This window comes from Lissotriton vulgaris, chromosome 4_1 (assembly GCF_964263255.1).
Source record: "Lissotriton vulgaris chromosome 4_1, aLisVul1.2, whole genome shotgun sequence".
In the NCBI taxonomy this organism is placed as follows: Eukaryota; Metazoa; Chordata; class Amphibia; order Caudata; family Salamandridae; genus Lissotriton; species Lissotriton vulgaris.
Window position 1 is genome coordinate 2,018,196,341 of NC_141691.1, and position 17,486 is coordinate 2,018,213,826.

The 17,486-nt window shown below is 45.7% G+C and overlaps 1 protein-coding gene across 1 annotated transcript in view; it reads left to right on the forward strand.

Annotated features, from left to right (window-relative positions):
* The window catches only part of TONSL (tonsoku like, DNA repair protein), a 419,298-nt gene that overhangs the window by 155,945 nt on the left and 245,867 nt on the right, over window positions 1-17,486 (forward strand). The window lies entirely within an intron of this gene.

Genomic DNA, 17,486 nt, shown 5'->3' on the forward strand with positions numbered 1-17,486 from the left:
CAGTTGTGCATCATAAATTAAACTATACTTACCTTTCTTTCATAGTGTTGTGGTTGTCAATATTCTGAATACCTGGATATATTATGATAGAACGCCAACCATCCCAAAGTATAAGACCGAGTGACCAACAGCAAAGTTTGGAAAAACTTTATCAATTTATAAAGACTCCACATGACTAATGAAATAACAGCCAGATCAACAGGTGCCCACAGGTACAAAAGAAATAACTATAAATCTCCCAAACACACAAATTATTATCCAAAGAGCAGCTTTATATTGAAGTATGTTTTGGATTTTAAATCAGCATACCATTCTCTCAAATTGCACACATTTCTATCAAATATACCCTTTTCATTTGCAGCAAAAACACTCCAAACTGTATGACTGATGAGAGTGGAGCTTGCAAACTCAGAAATCTCCATGTGACTTTGTAAGTAGAGAGAGGAGGCAGAGGATTCTATTTCAAGTCCTGCAATTTGTAACCGTGTGCAGGCTGGAGATGTATACTGCTGCCTTCTTCAGTGTGGCTAGAGTACCAGGGGGCTAGTTTCTGATGGTAATGGTGAGCATTTGCAAGTATGGTAAAGAAGGAAAGGTCACTCACCTGTAACACCAGTTTTCTACAGTGAGTATCTTCATTAAATTAATAAACACTTCCCATGAACAGCATCCTGTTCAAACATAAAACAGTTCCTAGCTAAAGTACCTTACTGAGTCTGTTGTCGAAATTTATGATACAAATATTTTTTTTAAAGTTAAGAAAAAAAATACTTGGAATGCTTTTAAAACATCTAGCAGATGTACCTTTTTAATTTCCCTTTTTTTAAATGAGAAAAAATGAAAGGAAAGTATGTGCATAGGCATACAGATTCAGAAGAAATACTGAACTGTTGCTTGAAGGTAGCCCAGGTCCTTCGTAATACCAGCATGCATCACAATGACGGTTGGGCCCGTATTTAATGTTGCCTTGTCCTGAGGCCCTGTGATTGAAAATCCACAGCACTGTTTCAATGCTTGTGGCTCAATGTGGGAGGAAAGAGGACGACTTATGAATTTAATGTTGACTTATTAAAGAGAACTGGGGTTCCAGGTCTGTAATCAATTCTTCTCCATTATGGGGCCTTCAGTAATATTCTTGAACACAAACTACAGTGGCAAACTCGAGAGAGCTGAAGAGCCGCAGGAGCACAATACCAGCAAGAAAAATCTGCAAAACGTGAACCAAGAAACCAGGGCATTTTGGTGCCAGGCTCAAATCCAAGACAGATGCGAAAGATCTGCCTGCTTGCTGGACCACACCTTCTGGTTCTGTTTGTAGTGGTGTACTGCTTCAATCAAGGTGTAGGCACTCCTTGACTGAAGTATAAAAAACAAGTAAAAGTATATAAGATGAGCACAGGTTGTTCTGTTGCAGGGGCCCTTGAGAAAACCGCTTCATTGCTCATTGACAGCTTTTCGGAGGTGTTCACACTTTTGTCATACAGAAAATGGACAGAATTACTTGCGCAACGTAAAGTGGAAAGAGAGAAGTTCGACAATAAGAAGACGGAGCAGAGAGTGACTGGGAACCTTTGATGAATAAATCTGGATGAAACAAAACCTGAACGAATACTGAAGTATAACGAGGATGCATGGACAACCAGAAGCTAATTTGCCTCATGGAATATAGAATTACACAGTTTAGAAGAACATAAGACTAAGAAGTTAGTAAGACCTGCTCAAGAGGTGTGCGGTTTAAAGGTGGATAAGTGCCCGGCACCTTGTGGTCTCGCATTACACCAGAAGCCATCCCACTCTACGAGACAATAAATGTAACGCACTGATGCATCTGAACATTTATTACAATTTATAAATTCACTGCTTTCCAGAGAAGTCCATAAGACGGAGTTTAATGTGCATTATTGTATTATCAAAAAATAAATTGTCACTTTGAAACAGTAACATATATCCAATGCAAAAGAAAATGCACAGCCAACGCCTGTTTCGCGACAGTTGCATTTTCAAGGTTCTATAACGAGCACATACATGAAATATTTCTAAACTTCTGATTATCAATGCTTTGACAGGCGGTCAAATTAAGTAGTAATGATTATAAATTGTGATCTAATTAATCCCCACCTATTTGAAAGGAAGTACATGTAAGTACACTGGCAGCTTGTGGCAAGTAGCCTTTTGGAGTGTTCTCGTTAGAGGTATGCATATATCTGGAACCCGGAAAATGCAAACATTAGAACTGTACATACATCTGGAACCCGGGATATGTAATCATGAGAACTATACAAACATCTGGAACCCGGGATATGCAGTCATTAGAACTATACATCCATCTAGAAACCAAGATATGCAAACATGAGAACTATACAAACATCTGGAACCCGGGGATATGCAATCATTAGAACTATACTTCCATCTAGAAACCAGTATATGCAAACATGAGAACTATACAAACATCTGGAACCCGGGGATATGCAATCATTAGAACAATAGTTCCATCTAGAAACCAGTATATGCAAACATGAGAACTATACAAACATCTGGAACCCGGGGATATGCAATCATTAGAACTGTACATACATGAGATGAGAGATCAGTATCCGAATTTGCAGAGTTTCCTCAAAGCATCGTTAGCAGAAAGGGTTTCCTTAGGACTAGCCCTTTGCCTCTAAGCCTGCAATTCTCTTCCAGGGGATACTCATTAATAGTCATAAGCACTGAATTATCTCCGCCCATGAGCGGGGACCCGGAACACATAAACAATATACATATATATGTGTAAATATAACCAAAAGTACAAAGTACTAAGTAATTATACACATATACATGTATAATAACCAACATATGCAGCCTAACCTTAACACATAGGCTAATCAAACCAACCCTTACACGTTCTGAAGCATGAAAATATGCTGTATATAAGTGCAATAAACAGGCATGAGCCTAAAATGCATTTCATAGCCATGAAAAAACCTTTTATTTTCATCAAAGAACCTGTAGTAAACAGTTATTAGCCTAAAAGGGCTGCATATGAAAAAATGTCTGTGTACAGAAAATCAGACTGGCACCCTGCCTTCAAGGCCCCAGAGAATCTGCACACTTTGCCTTTAAGGCTTCCAGGAGAACTCTGTTCCCATCATGCCCCACAGGTGACAGTTAGGTCAGTTCTTTTTTCCGGCTTGTTCTGTGAGGAACCTGGAACTTGAGCTCTGCTCTTTTGAAGTATTTTCTGTCAGAAATTGGTTTTTCTTGCCTTTTCTTGACAAAATATATCTTTGGTGGTGGGTTGTTACCCTTTCCTGACTAAGCTGTTGGTGTTTTTTAGTCAGAATGCCACCTTTATTTTACAAATGTCCTTCCTGTGGGAAGAAGATGTCGAAAACTGACCCACACTCTGTTTGTGTGGTGTGTCTTCCAGCTTCTCATAAGGTGGAAGAATGTTATCACTGCCTCAATCTTTCAAATAGAACTTTAAAGGAAAGAGAGAAAATGAGGTTGCTGGGCCTTCTGGAGAGAGAAAACCGTGGTGAGAAGAGTTCTAAAGGCCTATTATCATCTGCCAGGCCTTCTTCTCAGCCCAAACGTCGAAGATCAGCGTCTCCTGAAGGTAGAACTAAGAAGCATCGACTCCAGGGAGCGTCACCGTCAAAAAAGGTGGGCTCGACGTCGAGAAGATCACCGTCGACGTCGAAGAGAGCTCCATCGACGTCGAGGACATCGCCGGTGAGGCAGTCGCCGTCGAAATCCTTGTCGACGTCGAGGCAATTGGTGTCGATTGCAGTGAGGACGACGTCGGGAGTGCAACGCTCGACGTCGAAGGATCGTATGAGGTCGACGTCGAGGGACAGGAGATGTCCGACGTCGAAGGATCGTGTGTCGACGTCGAAGGAAAAAGGTTCGCCGTCGAAGGAAAAAGGTTCGACGTCGAAGGATAAATCAACGTCGAAGGATAAAGGGTCGACGTCGAGGAAGAGTCATCGGTCGACGTCGAGAGGGAGACATACGTCGTCGAGGAAAAGATCGACGTCGAGAGAGATGACGTCGAGGGATTCGACGTCGAGACCTAAAAAGAGAAGGTCAAGGTCTCCATCGCGACGTAAGTCGACGTCGAAGCATGCTTCGGGCTCGAAGCATGGAGTGTCTAGGTCTCCCCCACCTGTGCATAGGTCGGAGTCGAGACTATCAAGACCAGCCTCTCGGACCTCAATTAGGTCTTTGTCGAGGTCAGAAATAAGTCCCGAACCTGGAGTGGAAGGTTCCCCGCATGATCGACAAGACAACGGATCTGCAGCGGGGCAAGGGATAGTGCACCAGGACTCTTCTGTGGTGGCTCATTCGGGCTCGTCCTCAGGGCAGGTGCCAGATGACAGACAGTTGGTGCCCAGACAGCGGACCCCGTCTGGTTCATTGGTCTCTGAACACAGTGCAGCGTCGAGAGCTTCGAAGTCCTCCGCAGAGCTGAATATTGTGCAGGTGTCACCTGAAGCTTCACCTGAGCATACAGAGCGGCCTATTAACTTGTCACCGAGGTGGTTGGAAAGTTTGAGGCACTGGAAGATGCGTCCGATAATGGGGGAGAGAACTCCAGTCCCTCGGACGGAACTGCATAGAAGATCACGCTCAAGATCCTTAGTGAGAGAGAAATCTCGTTCAAGGGAGCGTAGGAGGCAACGATCGGCAACTCCTCAAAGAAGACGTAGAACTCCTACTCCATCTTCTACATCATCTTCGTCCTCGTCAAGATCTTCGTATAGGGACTATTCTCCGACTATATCTTCTACTCCTCCTTCCAGGGTGTCTCCAGTAGACGATCTAGGCACATTTAATGATGTGTTATGTCGTGGAGCGAGTAAATTCAGCATCAAAATGGCAGTTCCCCAGATAGCAACCTCAGTCATCTTTGAAACCTTACATCACAAGACGACTGGCAGGCCTCTCCTACCGTTAGTGCCCGGATTGATTGAACCAGCAATGAGGACATTTCTAACTCCGGCCACGGTGGGCTCAGGTCCTTCTAGGATTGCGAAAAAATACAAGGCTCCAGAGGAAGACCCAATGTTTTTGCGGTCTGACCCACCACCAGACTCCCTGATTGTAGCGGCAGTCAGAAAGGCGCATTCTGCAGCATCTACCTCTTCTGCTCCACCTGAAAAGGACAGTAAGAGTATGGATTCCCTGGGGCGAAGAATGTGCAATACCTCAGGATCGGTCATGCGAGTGGCCAGTGCGTCTGCTCTATTGGGCCGCTATGACCGTCTGCTCTGGGACTCAGTGGCTCGTTTTGCAGAAAAACTCCCTAAAGAGGATCAGAAGGACTTCCTGGAAATAGTGGAGGAAGGTGGTTTGGTGGCTAACCAGAGCATTAGCGCGGCGGCTGATGCTGCGGACTTGTCGGCTCATGGCTATGCACACGGTGTTTGCGCAAGACGTACAGCCTGGCTTCGCCTTACGGGACTGAAGCCGGAGGCACAGAGGAAAATGGTCAATTTACCTTTTAATGGATCAACTCTGTTTGGATCCCATGCAGATGACGAGATGTCTAAGATGAAGGTGGAGTTGGACACCCTTAAGGCTGTAGGCCTTGAGAAGAAAAGAGAATTTAAACGTCGGGGTACTTTTCGTCCCTATGACAAGAGATCTTTTCAGCAAAGGAGTCAACAAACGAATTGGTCTTCGCAAAATCAAGGCCAAAATCAACAAAGATCGCAATTCCAGCAGAGGCGGCCTGGGCGAGGCAGAGGCAATGGAAATAGGCAGCAGTCATCAGCTGCCAAGCAGCCTCAGAAACAATGAACGGATGCTTCCTCTACAACCGTGTCCCACTCCGGTTGGAGGAAGTATTGTGCGTTATCTGGACGAGTGGAAACCGATCACGAAGGACAGATGGGTGTTGGATGTCGTTCAGAACGGGTACCTTTTGAGGTTCAAGAAGGCACCCAGTGGCATGCGCCCTCTAAAGATGGTGCAGTGGAATATAAAGCGCTTGCAACAGGAGGCGAGTGTTCTCCTGAAGAAGAAGGCCATAGAACCAGTCCCTTTCCAGCAGAGAGGTCAAGGCCTGTACTCTCGATTCTTTCTTGTGCAGAAAAAAGGTCCAGTCACAGAGTTCAGACCCATTCTGGATTTGAGGCGACTGAACAAATTCATTCGGAAGGAGAGATTCCGAATGCTGGCTCTTCACCAGATCTTCCCTCAATTACACCAAGGGGATTGGATGTGCTCCATCGATCTAAAGGACGCGTATTTTCATATTCAGGTATCCAGAAAACATCGCAAATTTCTCAGGTTTCAAGTGGCGGCTCGTCATTATCAGTACGCAGTGCTCCCTTTTGGCCTGAGATCAGCCCCCAGAACATTTTCAAAATGTATGGCTGTAGTGGCGGCTTGTCTTCGGAAGAGTCGGATATTCATATATCCGTACTTAGACGACTGGCTTCTGAAGACTTCATCCCCATCGCTTCTAGAAGAACATCTTTCGATTTGTCTTCAGCTCATGTACAAATTGGGTCTGCAAGTCAACTACAAGAAGTCGATAATGAATCCCACCCAGAAAATCCACTACCTGGGTGCTCAGCTGGATACAGAAGTAGAAAACGTGTGTCCTTCGGAGGAGAGGTGGTCATCCATCAGAGCGAAGTGTCTGCTTCTCCTTCAAACTGCACGTCCGACAGTTCGGCAAGTGTCCTCTCTCCTGGGCTCAATGGCATCGTGCATTTTCATCGTGCCAAACGCACGTTTGCAGATGCGTCCTCTACAACAGTGTCTGGAAGATCAATGGCAACAGAGGACGGGATGCTGGGAGGACCGGATTTATCTCCAACAGTCTGCAAAAGATTCCATCCGGTGGTGGATGAAGAAGGTACACGTGATGAAGGGAGTCCCTTTTCATCAGGATCCACCAAAGCAGACTCTGATAACAGATGCTTCTCTCCAAGGCTGGGGAGCGCATATGGGCCCTCTGCAGGTACAAGGGCAATGGTCAGACTTCGAGAAAGGATATCACATCAATCTTCTCGAGCTCAGAGCGGTCCATCTTGCTCTCAAGTCCCTGGCGCCATCGCTACAGACTCGGTCCCTCCTGGTACAAACGGACAATACAACTACAATGTATTACTTAAACAAACAGGGGGGTACCAGATCCAGGACTCTTTCCATAGAAGCCCAGACCATCTGGCATTGGTTACTGGCGCGAGACCTGTCCATAACAGCAATTCACCTGCCGGGGAGTCTCAACACACAGGCGGACGACCTCAGCAGAGACTTCGTCGAAGCGCACGACTGGGTTCTCAACGAAGACGTCGCGCACAGCATTTTCCAGGATTGGGGAACACCAGACATAGATCTGTTCGCAGACGCGGCAAACGCAAAATGCCCCGTCTTTGCGTCCAGGTTCTACCAGAAAGGGTCCCAAGGGAATGCCCTTTTGATAGATTGGTATCAAAATTTGCTGTACGCCTTCCCACCGACACCGTTGATACCAGCAGTGATCAATCGGCTGTACAAGACTCACTCCAGAATGATACTGATTTGCCCAGAGTGGCCACGCCAGTGGTGGTTCCCAGATCTCCTCCAGTTGTCAATAACACCGCACAGGAGATTGCCGTGTCGCCCGGATCTTCTGTCCAAGCAGAAGGGGCAAGTGTTTCATCCCAATCTGCCCTCCCTACGCTTGGCAGCATGGCTCCTGAAGTCATCCAGTACGGGCACTTACAGCTGAATCCGGAGTGTATGAACATCCTTAAGGAAGCAAAGCGGCCTTCTACGAGACAATCCTACGGATTTAAGTGGAAACGCTTTTACCTTTGGTGTCAGAGTAAGGGTCTGGACCCTATTCATGGTCAAGAGCAGGTGGTCTTGCCTTATCTTCTTTACCTTGCTGAATCTGGTTTGCAGTTTAATTCCATCAAAGTCCATCTTGCTGCAATAACTGCTTATAGAAAATCGCCAACACAGATATCTTTCTTTCGAATGCCTGTGGTGAAGGATTTTCTAGAGGGATTAAGGAAGGTTTATCCTCCAGTCAGGTCTCCGTCTCCACCTTGGGAGCTTAATGTGGTATTGACTAAATTAATGGGTCCCCCATTTGAGCCGATACATAAAGCCTCTTTGCAACACCTGACGTGGAAAGTAGCGTTCCTGGTGGCCATCACTTCTGCTCGTAGAGTGAGCGAAATCCAGGCTTTGTGTTGCAATGAACCATACACAGTTTTTCATGGAAACAGAGTGGTGCTCAGGACTCATCCTGCTTTCCTACCTAAGGTGGTGTCGGATTTTCATATTAACCAATCCATAACATTGCCTACTTTCTTTCCGAACCCTTCAAGTCCGGCAGAACGGACTTTGCATTCATTAGATCTAAAAAGGGTTTTGAAATTTTACTTAGATAAGACTAAGTCTTCGAGACAGACGGACCGTCTGTTTGTGAACTATGGTCCTACAAATACTGGTTTGGCAGCGTCCAAGAGATCCATTTCTAGGTGGATAGTGTCATGCATCTTACTGGCTTATCAGCTAGCCCACAAGTCTTTACCAGGTAGACCTAGGGCTCATTCTACGAGGGGAAAAGCTTCTACCACAGCTCTCCTTAGAAATGTGGCTATGTCAGAGATATGTAAAGCAGCTACTTGGCGTTCAGTGCATACGTTTACACGCCATTACTGTTTAGATTCTGATGCTCAGACTGATGCACAAGTGGGACAAGCATCACTCAGAAATTTGTTTGCTAATACTAGTTAAACACTGTGATTTTAAAGTATGGCTATGCTTTTATCTGTTCGCCCGCTTCTGTGGGTATGAGCTTGCTACTCTATTCAGTGCTTATGACTATTAATGAGTATCCCCTGGAAGAGAAGGATTAGTTACTTACCTGTAATCCTAGTTCTCTTCCAGGGGTATACTCATTAAAGTCATAAGCACCCTCCCGCCTCCCCGGGCGAGCAGTAGCATTAAGGTTTAAAGTTTTCAATATGTTTAAGTGCAGATTCCTGCTAAAGTTTACTGTACCGTACAAAAGAACTGACCTAACTGTCACCTGTGGGGCATGATGGGAACAGAGTTCTCCTGGAAGCCTTAAAGGCAAAGTGTGCAGATTCTCTGGGGCCTTAAAGGCAGGGTGCCAGTCTGATTTTCTGTACACAGACATTTTTTCATATGCAGCCCTTTTAGGCTAATAACTGTTTACTACAGGTTCTTTGATGAAAATAAAAGGTTTTTTCATGGCTATGAAATGCATTTTAGGCTCATGCCTGTTTATTGCACTTATATACAGCATATTTTCATGCTTCAGAACGTGTAAGGGTTGGTTTGATTAGCCTATGTGTTAAGGTTAGGCTGCATATGTTGGTTATTATACATGTATATGTGTATAATTACTTAGTACTTTGTACTTTTGGTTATATTTACACATATATATGTATATTGTTTATGTGTTCCGGGTCCCCGCTCATGGGCGGAGATAATTCAGTGCTTATGACTTTAATGAGTATACCCCTGGAAGAGAACTAGGATTACAGGTAAGTAACTAATCCTTCTGAACGAATACCTTACACTGACCTCTACCAAAACAGTTATTGTAACCTATGGAAGAACTGCAGCCTACAGCCATCAGGCCCCAGGACCTGGCCCACCACAAGCTGAAGTAAGAAACCACGGAATAATCCTGAAATTTAGCTTTTCTAGGCCATGCAACTTGTTTCACGCATCTGCTCTCATTTAGGTTTTCCACAGAAGCTGCCGGCTACAACTGCACTTGTCAGTTCTCCTCGTGAGTACGTAAACTATTGCACTTAAAGCAGACCATGCTCTTACTCATCTACAGAACCTAAAATGCTGAGCTAGACCACTCCTACATCTCTGCTTACTGGAGCACATCTCACCAGCTGTCCAAGCACTCCACTGGTTACCTGGAGCCTGACATTCTGTCTTCAAGAATCTCTATATGGCTCAAAAGACCACCCACAACAAGGAACCTTCGTTCATCCAAATACTTTACTCGCAGCAAACAACTCTTTCATGTAGGCTGGCAAATCAGCTGATAGTCCCTCCAGCAAGGCACGCGACTGTGGAAGCTCTTTCTCCGTATAGTCTGTAGATGTATGCTGCTCCCTTCACGCTAAGATTAGAAACATTCAAGACTACCTGAAACAGAATGATGACCGGTTTCACCAAGCAATAGAAGGAACCCCTTCCCATCACACACAGGACATGGATGCCAACTCTTAAACTGGAACTAAACCTCCCTCAAGGATGGAAGACACAAACCTAATCACTCTCCTTCACTACACCCCATGCAGAAGTGCAGCCATATGATAAAAGCTGCTTCTGCCAATCACGCAGAGCACCAAAGCACTCCACACACAGACCGTACTGCAGTCTCTCATCCTTCTAAGTACACTCATCATTTTTTTTTTTTTTTTGGAAAACCTTTATTTAACAGTATGTGCAGACAAATACGGGCCTACAACCCTCAGGCCGGCCTCGACAATAAAGGGCACATCAGCAAGCAATTATACAACTCAGCAGCATATCAGTACAAGCACGAATAGACCAGATTACGTTATACACAATTGTGCCGCTAAGCGCCAGGATGATGAGGTTTAATTTTTATAAAGTTTTGAAATAAGTCCATAGCAACAGGTCTGGAAGGATCCGAATCAGAGCAATGCAGTTAGGACTATAGTGGGCAACGATCATCAGAAGAGTCAGCAAACATTATCCGCAAGGTAATCAATCGCACTCAATGAAATCAGGATAGAAAAGAAGCATATCACATGACGATCTCCAAGCACTACCCACAAGTACCCACTCCTCCCATAGACCCAAGAAATAAGAAAGGAAAGAACAAGCTAGAAAGGTAAAGAGTAGAAAGGGAGAAGAGAAAAAGAGAAAAGAAGAAAGAAAAAGGAGGCCCATAGAAAAAAAACCCAACAAGGAAATATACCCCCCACCCTACACGCATGCAGAGGCTATGGCCTACCCCCCCCCTAGCAGTGTGTCTGTCGCCCCAAAAGAGTACCCGAAATATAGAAGAAGAAAAAGAGAAGAAAAAGAAAAAGAATGTCACGGTTGATCGGAGGAGGGCCAAGGATCTATTCAAAGCAAGCAAAATCGTTACCCGCGGTCACCCAACCCCAGGCCCCGACCTAACACCCATGTTACATGTACCTCCAACAGTCACAAGTCCCAGTCCCAGCCTTATACGTTTCAATGTGCAACAAGAGAAATCCCCTTCCTCAGCCTTGGCCCCTTCGAATCTGCAGTCCAACAGAATCCAATTGCAGTACAGCCAGCCTGGACGGGATGGGCCACCGTGGAGTCCGTTGCAGAAGTCGAGGTGTAAGAGACAAGTCAAACTGGAGTAAAGCGCGATAGTAAAGGACCAAAGAATGCGCCGCTGCCATGCCGCGGCTAGGGCAACAGGGAGCAGGACGATGCACAAGTTCCAAAGTAGCGGCCGGCCGATGTACAGGAAGCAAGTCCAGGAGGACGCTCAAAAACGTGGCACCAAAGGACAAAGGAGATGGGCAAAACGGCGACTGAGGCACGAGCTCCGGCCATACCAAGAGAGCAGTGTTGTCAGACTCCTCCAGGGCAGAGCCGAAGAGTACCGCAGCGGGCACTGGGACACGTCCCCCCGTCACTGTCACATACCTCAACTCGGGTGATCCACCGACAGTCGACTGAAGATGTGGCTTAACATGCCGCACTGGAGAATCATCATGGCCAGCTGAAAAAGTCCCATCAAGCCGGTCCCTCAAACCAGTGGCAAAGTCGCGGAAGGCCAACCGCAGGTCTTCCAGTGCAGCCAGGATGTCGCGAAGCCCCAGCGGTGAATCAAGGATGGAGGGTGCTGTTGCGTCCGCCATCTTAGGCAAGCAACCATCGAGCGCCCCGGGAAGCAAGCCCCCCTCACCAGCCATCGGTATCTGGAAAGTGATGAGCTCTCTGCGGGGCCCTGGTGGTGCAGGAAACGTGGAGGCAGCCGGTCGTGGAGAGGCTCCAAGGACAGGGGAATCTGTGGTACAGGGAAACCCACCGGCAAGACCAGGGTGTCCGATGCGGAAGATGGCGTCCGCTGCTGAAGGCTGCAACAAAGAAGCGATCCCGGCCCTCTCCCAGCTGGGCCGGGATACAGTAAACGGGAGCCGGATACAATGTTGCGAGCGAGGCGCGCTGGGCAGCCGAGCAAGGAAAAGGCTGCTGTGAGAACCCCAGCGCCGCGCTCCAGGTCCGGTGCACCGGCTCCTCCCTCTCCGCAGCGGCCGCTGCTGTCGTTGTCGCCGCCGGCCGTCCCCACTAAGCAATGGCCCGGCTGCACCCGCTTGGAAGGCCGGAATGGAAACCGGGGCTCAACTCCGCCGGGGCAGCTCCGTTCTCGACCGGAGTCACAGCAACGTGGTCAGGAGCATGGCGCAGGTAAGCGTAGGGCTCGGAGGCACAGGATTCTTGCCAGGATATCGGCGAAGGGCGCAAGGGTCGGCGGAGCCGAAGAGCTAGGCGGCCATCTCGGCTGCAGGCTAGGCTCCTCCTCCAGTACACTCATCATTGACTTCTATGGTTACGCACCCTCACTCATTTTCACTCCTCCATGAAGTGCAGTGAACAGCACAACTGTCTTCATCGCATATAACAACAAAACAATTCCAACAGAAACCATTCTATGAGCCTACATAATTTCAACCAAGTACACCAATGGAGGTGTGTGCTACTTGTTTGCAACTACAATACAAAGCAGGACAAAGCAACATAATACACGTCCCTGACATGGCGAAGGCAAAGAACGGTAATTAATGAGACCGAAAGGACATATACTGAGTTGAACCAGTATACACACTCCCCATAGGGAGTATACGTTAAACCTGCCCCTGTAACTAACATCAGCATCCTTGACTGAGACAGAAATCTGATAGCCACTCTCCTTCACAAACAGGCTACCTTTGGGGTATTCCCAGTAGACCAGAGCCCAACTCTGTCAACTAAAAATGACCTATCATGTTACTTATGAGAGTCAACATAGATACTCTTGTAAATTTAGACTAATGATGTTCACCTAATAGAACCCAATGGCAACATGATTATGAGCAGGTTAAACACCATACTACACCAATACAACTACTGATTTTGAGTTTGAGTCCCAAAAATTTTTATATATACATTTTTGATATACTTTTTCATTACTGCTTGTTTGAAACTTCTGTTTGAAGTGATGTTTTCATTATAGATGTAATAGTGTACATTCCACCAAAATGCATTATTGTATCTCTGCAGTTATAATTTCAATTTCAAAACACCGAGTATTTTTCAATAACCAGTAGACATCACACCCGGGTGTAAATTTAAAATGAGGGTTCAACACAAATACTAACTGTAGTGGACCGTCATCCCTTACTACTTGAATTGGTATTAGTCAACAACATTGAACTGTAATATACCGCTCCAAGATGGAGCCCGAGCAGGCATGAGCACTTCACAGCAAACAATATCGAGTTCGTTTTAAGTGAGATGCCCACACATCCACCGATATAGATCGCTTTTGTATACTCAGGCGGCCGCCAAGATATAGTCCTTATACCACAAATAATAGAAACGGAGCACAACGCAAGTTTATCAATACATTTAAACGATCGAGCTAGTTTCGCTCCATTTGAAGATGGTGCTCGGCACTGGTATACTTTAGTCCGTTTTTAGTGTCCGTGAATACAGACGGATACAAACACAGGAAACAACAACGGAGACAACGTCCCGGGATCTTTGGCGTCCGAGAGAGAAATCGAGAATACATGTCATACAAAATAACCAAGGCTAAAGGTCTTTTCCCAGACACTAAGCCCAAGATTACTCCTTCCCTAAGGTCGTACTTCAAGGTCCTGCCAGAAGTCTTGTGTCTTGCGAGACAGGGAGAGGCTGGAAGGTTGGGGGAAAGGCCACAATAGAGCTAGAACCTGGATTGGATGGACCTGCTAATCCTGCCTTAAAATTAGTGAAGTCGGGAGGTCACACGCTTGTTGAGGATTCTTTCTCAACTGATATGGAAAGCTCTGTGTTGGCGGGGAGAGACAACAGGATGGAGGTAGTGAAAGAGTTTGTGGACCAGACACCCCAAGCTGTCTCTCCAGGAAACCTTCAGGGCCCATCTAAGGGCAAGAGTCTGGTCTTGTGGAAGGTTGCTTAAATGGAGGAGCAATAGCTCCAAATTTAGAGTCTCTAGCTCCAGAGGTACATTCGATTTCTTCCCTGGAGCTTCTTATGGCCTCACTATTGGTAGATATAAAAAAGGGTTTTGAGGTCTCTGCCGGAAATCAAGGAGAGATCAGGAGCTTTTTCGAATCATTGGATAAAAAAGTAGACCTCCTAAATACGAGGACAGAAACACTAGAATAGAATGAGGGGCCATTAACAGAGCAGCTTGATGTTATGAAAGTCGAACTTGTAGCCCTGAAATAAGAAGAGGGAGCCTTACCGGACAGATTGGAAACATTAGAAAATAGTTCCTGTAGGAATAATTTGCTTATACTGGAATACTGACTGTTCCAGAAGTGAGCGAGGGCGACAATCTTAAGTCCTTCATGGTCAAGCTTTTAAAAGAATCACTCGATTTCGAGATCTCAGATGAGGAATTGGACCGGGACATTCAGAGAATCCATCGGGACCCCTCCACAAGAAATCCGAATCCTGCTAAGCCGAGGAAAATCCTTATTAATTTTCACACCTACTCGGTGAAAGAGAAAATCCTTAATCTTCCCCTCAAATACAAATCACTGAAGGGCAAGGATTTCCCCTTCCAGATTGGATCAGATTTGGCCAGAGTCACATTAGATAAACTGTGGGAATTGGGCAGGAAGTTGGAGGATTTAAAAAAGTTGGGAGCAGTGGCCCAACTCAAGTTTCCCGCCTCTTTGAAGATCATGTTTAAAAATAAAATGTACAATGTGAGATCGGTACAGGAGGCTGAAGATTTGCTTGTTAATCTACAGTCGGGTTAGGCATATTTTATCTTCTAGCCTCCGTTCCTAGTTTCTCCTTTTGTTCCACCTGCCACACGGATAGCCTATTTTTCTAAATATAGTGCAGAAAAATCTAGTATGAGTACTCTTCTATGAAGAAAGCCTAGGGGGGGAATAGATACGGTTTTTTACGATAGAGGGAAGAGGGAAAAAGGAGAGGGACAAAAGAGATTAAGATGGGTACAGATAAGGTTTCTCCAACTTGTTCTTTTTCCTCCCCCTTTTCTCAACATATTAGACTTGTATCTTTTGCTTTGTAATAGCTGGCTTAGGTATAGTCAGTTTTTTGGGGGTTTATTTCTCAGCACTTTTTGGGTGTGTTTTCTTTGGGGAGGATGTGGGTGGGAAACTTCAGGATGCAATTATCTGGACTTTTTGTCCAGATGATTGGGGGTGGGGTTCTCCATGGGTGGGGGGAGGTAGGGCATGGGAGCAGGGGTAGGGGAGGGAGGGAGGGAGAAAAATAAAACAAATCCTCATTTTCGACACTTTCGGTATTTCCGTTTTTAGAGCTAAAGTTAAGGGCGTCGGCAAAGAGAAGACCTGTGCACAGGCGTCGATGGTGTTGAAAGCTTATACCCTATACTCCGATAGAGTTGGGAAAATTGGGAGCTGCCATGAGTTCTTTTCAGACTCTTTCCTGGAATGTCAATGGCCTGCGCACTTGTCCAAAGAGATAAGATCTTGCAGTACTTGCGGGACTCTTCTGCGCAGTCCTCCAGGAAACACATTTATTGGAAGATTAAATGATCTCTCTGTTTAAGTCTCAAAGTTGGGTGGACTCTCATGTTTGCACAAACCAGTCATCAAACATCAGAGGGGTATCAATTATTTTTAAGAAATCAGCTAGGGCCCATATTTGTTCTTATATAAAAGATCCAAATGGTAGATGGGTCATTGTTAAAGCTTCAATAATGGATACCCTGTTAACTTTAATTGGATATTATTGTCCCAACCACGATGACCCTACCAGCTTGAAGTCTATTTTTTCACACTTATTGGACTTCTCAGAGCCAATGGTCCTGGCAGGGGATTTAAATATTGGTTTGAACCCTGCATTGGATTAAACTCCAACTAGTAGGGCTGTGGTTATTCCAAATCTCGGGAACATCTGCTCGGGCCATGAGACAGTTTACTCTATCGGACATTTGGAGGGATAGAGCAGGGCAGCAGTTAGGGGTGTCGTATCGAAACTTCAAATACAGGCATCAGTCAATAATTGACTTTTTTTGGCCAGCTATTCATTAAGGAGCCTGGTTAAGAACATAGTATATTTGGCACCCCATCTCTCAGCTCATTCTGGGGTCCTTCTGGTTCTGAAGTGCCAAGTACCCAGTCCAAGTAGGACCTGGTCCTTTAACCGAGCCATACTCTTGGAGGAGGAAGAAGCCTTCTTTCTCTCACGAGAAGTGGCATGGTTTCTGGAGGGGAATGTTGGCACAGCCACAATAACCTTAGTCTGGGACTCTATGAAAGCTTTCTTACGCGGTCAAATTACTAACAGGTCCTGTTATAAGAACAAAAAATATATGGAAGAGATCACAGATATTGAAAGACGCACAGGTAGCCCTCTCAGTTCCAGTATCCCCTGAAATCTTGCAGTAAAAGCGGGATATGGTTACTGGACTAAAAGCCCAGCTCGAAAATATTCTGAATACTAGGCTCATTCGAAGGTAGGAAGCCAGCAAGATCTCCCATTTCGAATATGGAGAAGGAGCGGGCAAACTCCTTGCTTGGAAGAGTAAATCAGACCGAGCAAGGAGCTATATTAAGGAGATCAGAAATGAGAGGGGTACTCTAGTTACCGATGAGGCAATCCGGGATGCCTTTCAGGCCTTTTTTTAATCCATTTATCAGGAGGATGGCAATGTGGATAGCCAGAGTGCCCAGAGGTGGCTGGAAGATATCTCGCTTCCCTCTCTTAGCTTAGAACAAAAGCTATATCCGGACAGGGATTTTTCCTGTGAGGAAGTAAGGGAGGTTATCTTCAATAGTAAGAACGGCAAGGCCGCAGCGCCTGACGGCTTACCCTCTGAGATCTATAGAGTAATAGGGGACCAGGTTATTCCTTTTATGACCGAACGTTTTAATCAAATCTTGCAAGAAGGCCTGCTTCCGCCAGACTCGTGGAACAATGCCACTATAGTACTGATCCTGAAACCAGGAAAACCAGCATTCAATTGTGGGTCTATAGACCCATTTCGTTATTGAATGCTGATTATAAAATCTTTACCTCTATATTGACAGCACGACTGGGTACAGTGGCTGGGGACACCTTAAATTCAGACCAGAAGGGCTTTCTGAGAGTTTGCCAGATATCGCTCTTAACTTACGATCTAATCAGGAAAATAGATCTGGCTTCTACATACTCCATCCCTTTGGCAGCTATGACTTTGGATGCCACCAAGGCCTTCGACAGGGTGAATTGGATATACCTGTCGGAGGTCTTGGAAAATTTCAATCTCTGTGAGAAGTTTTGCCGTACAGTAA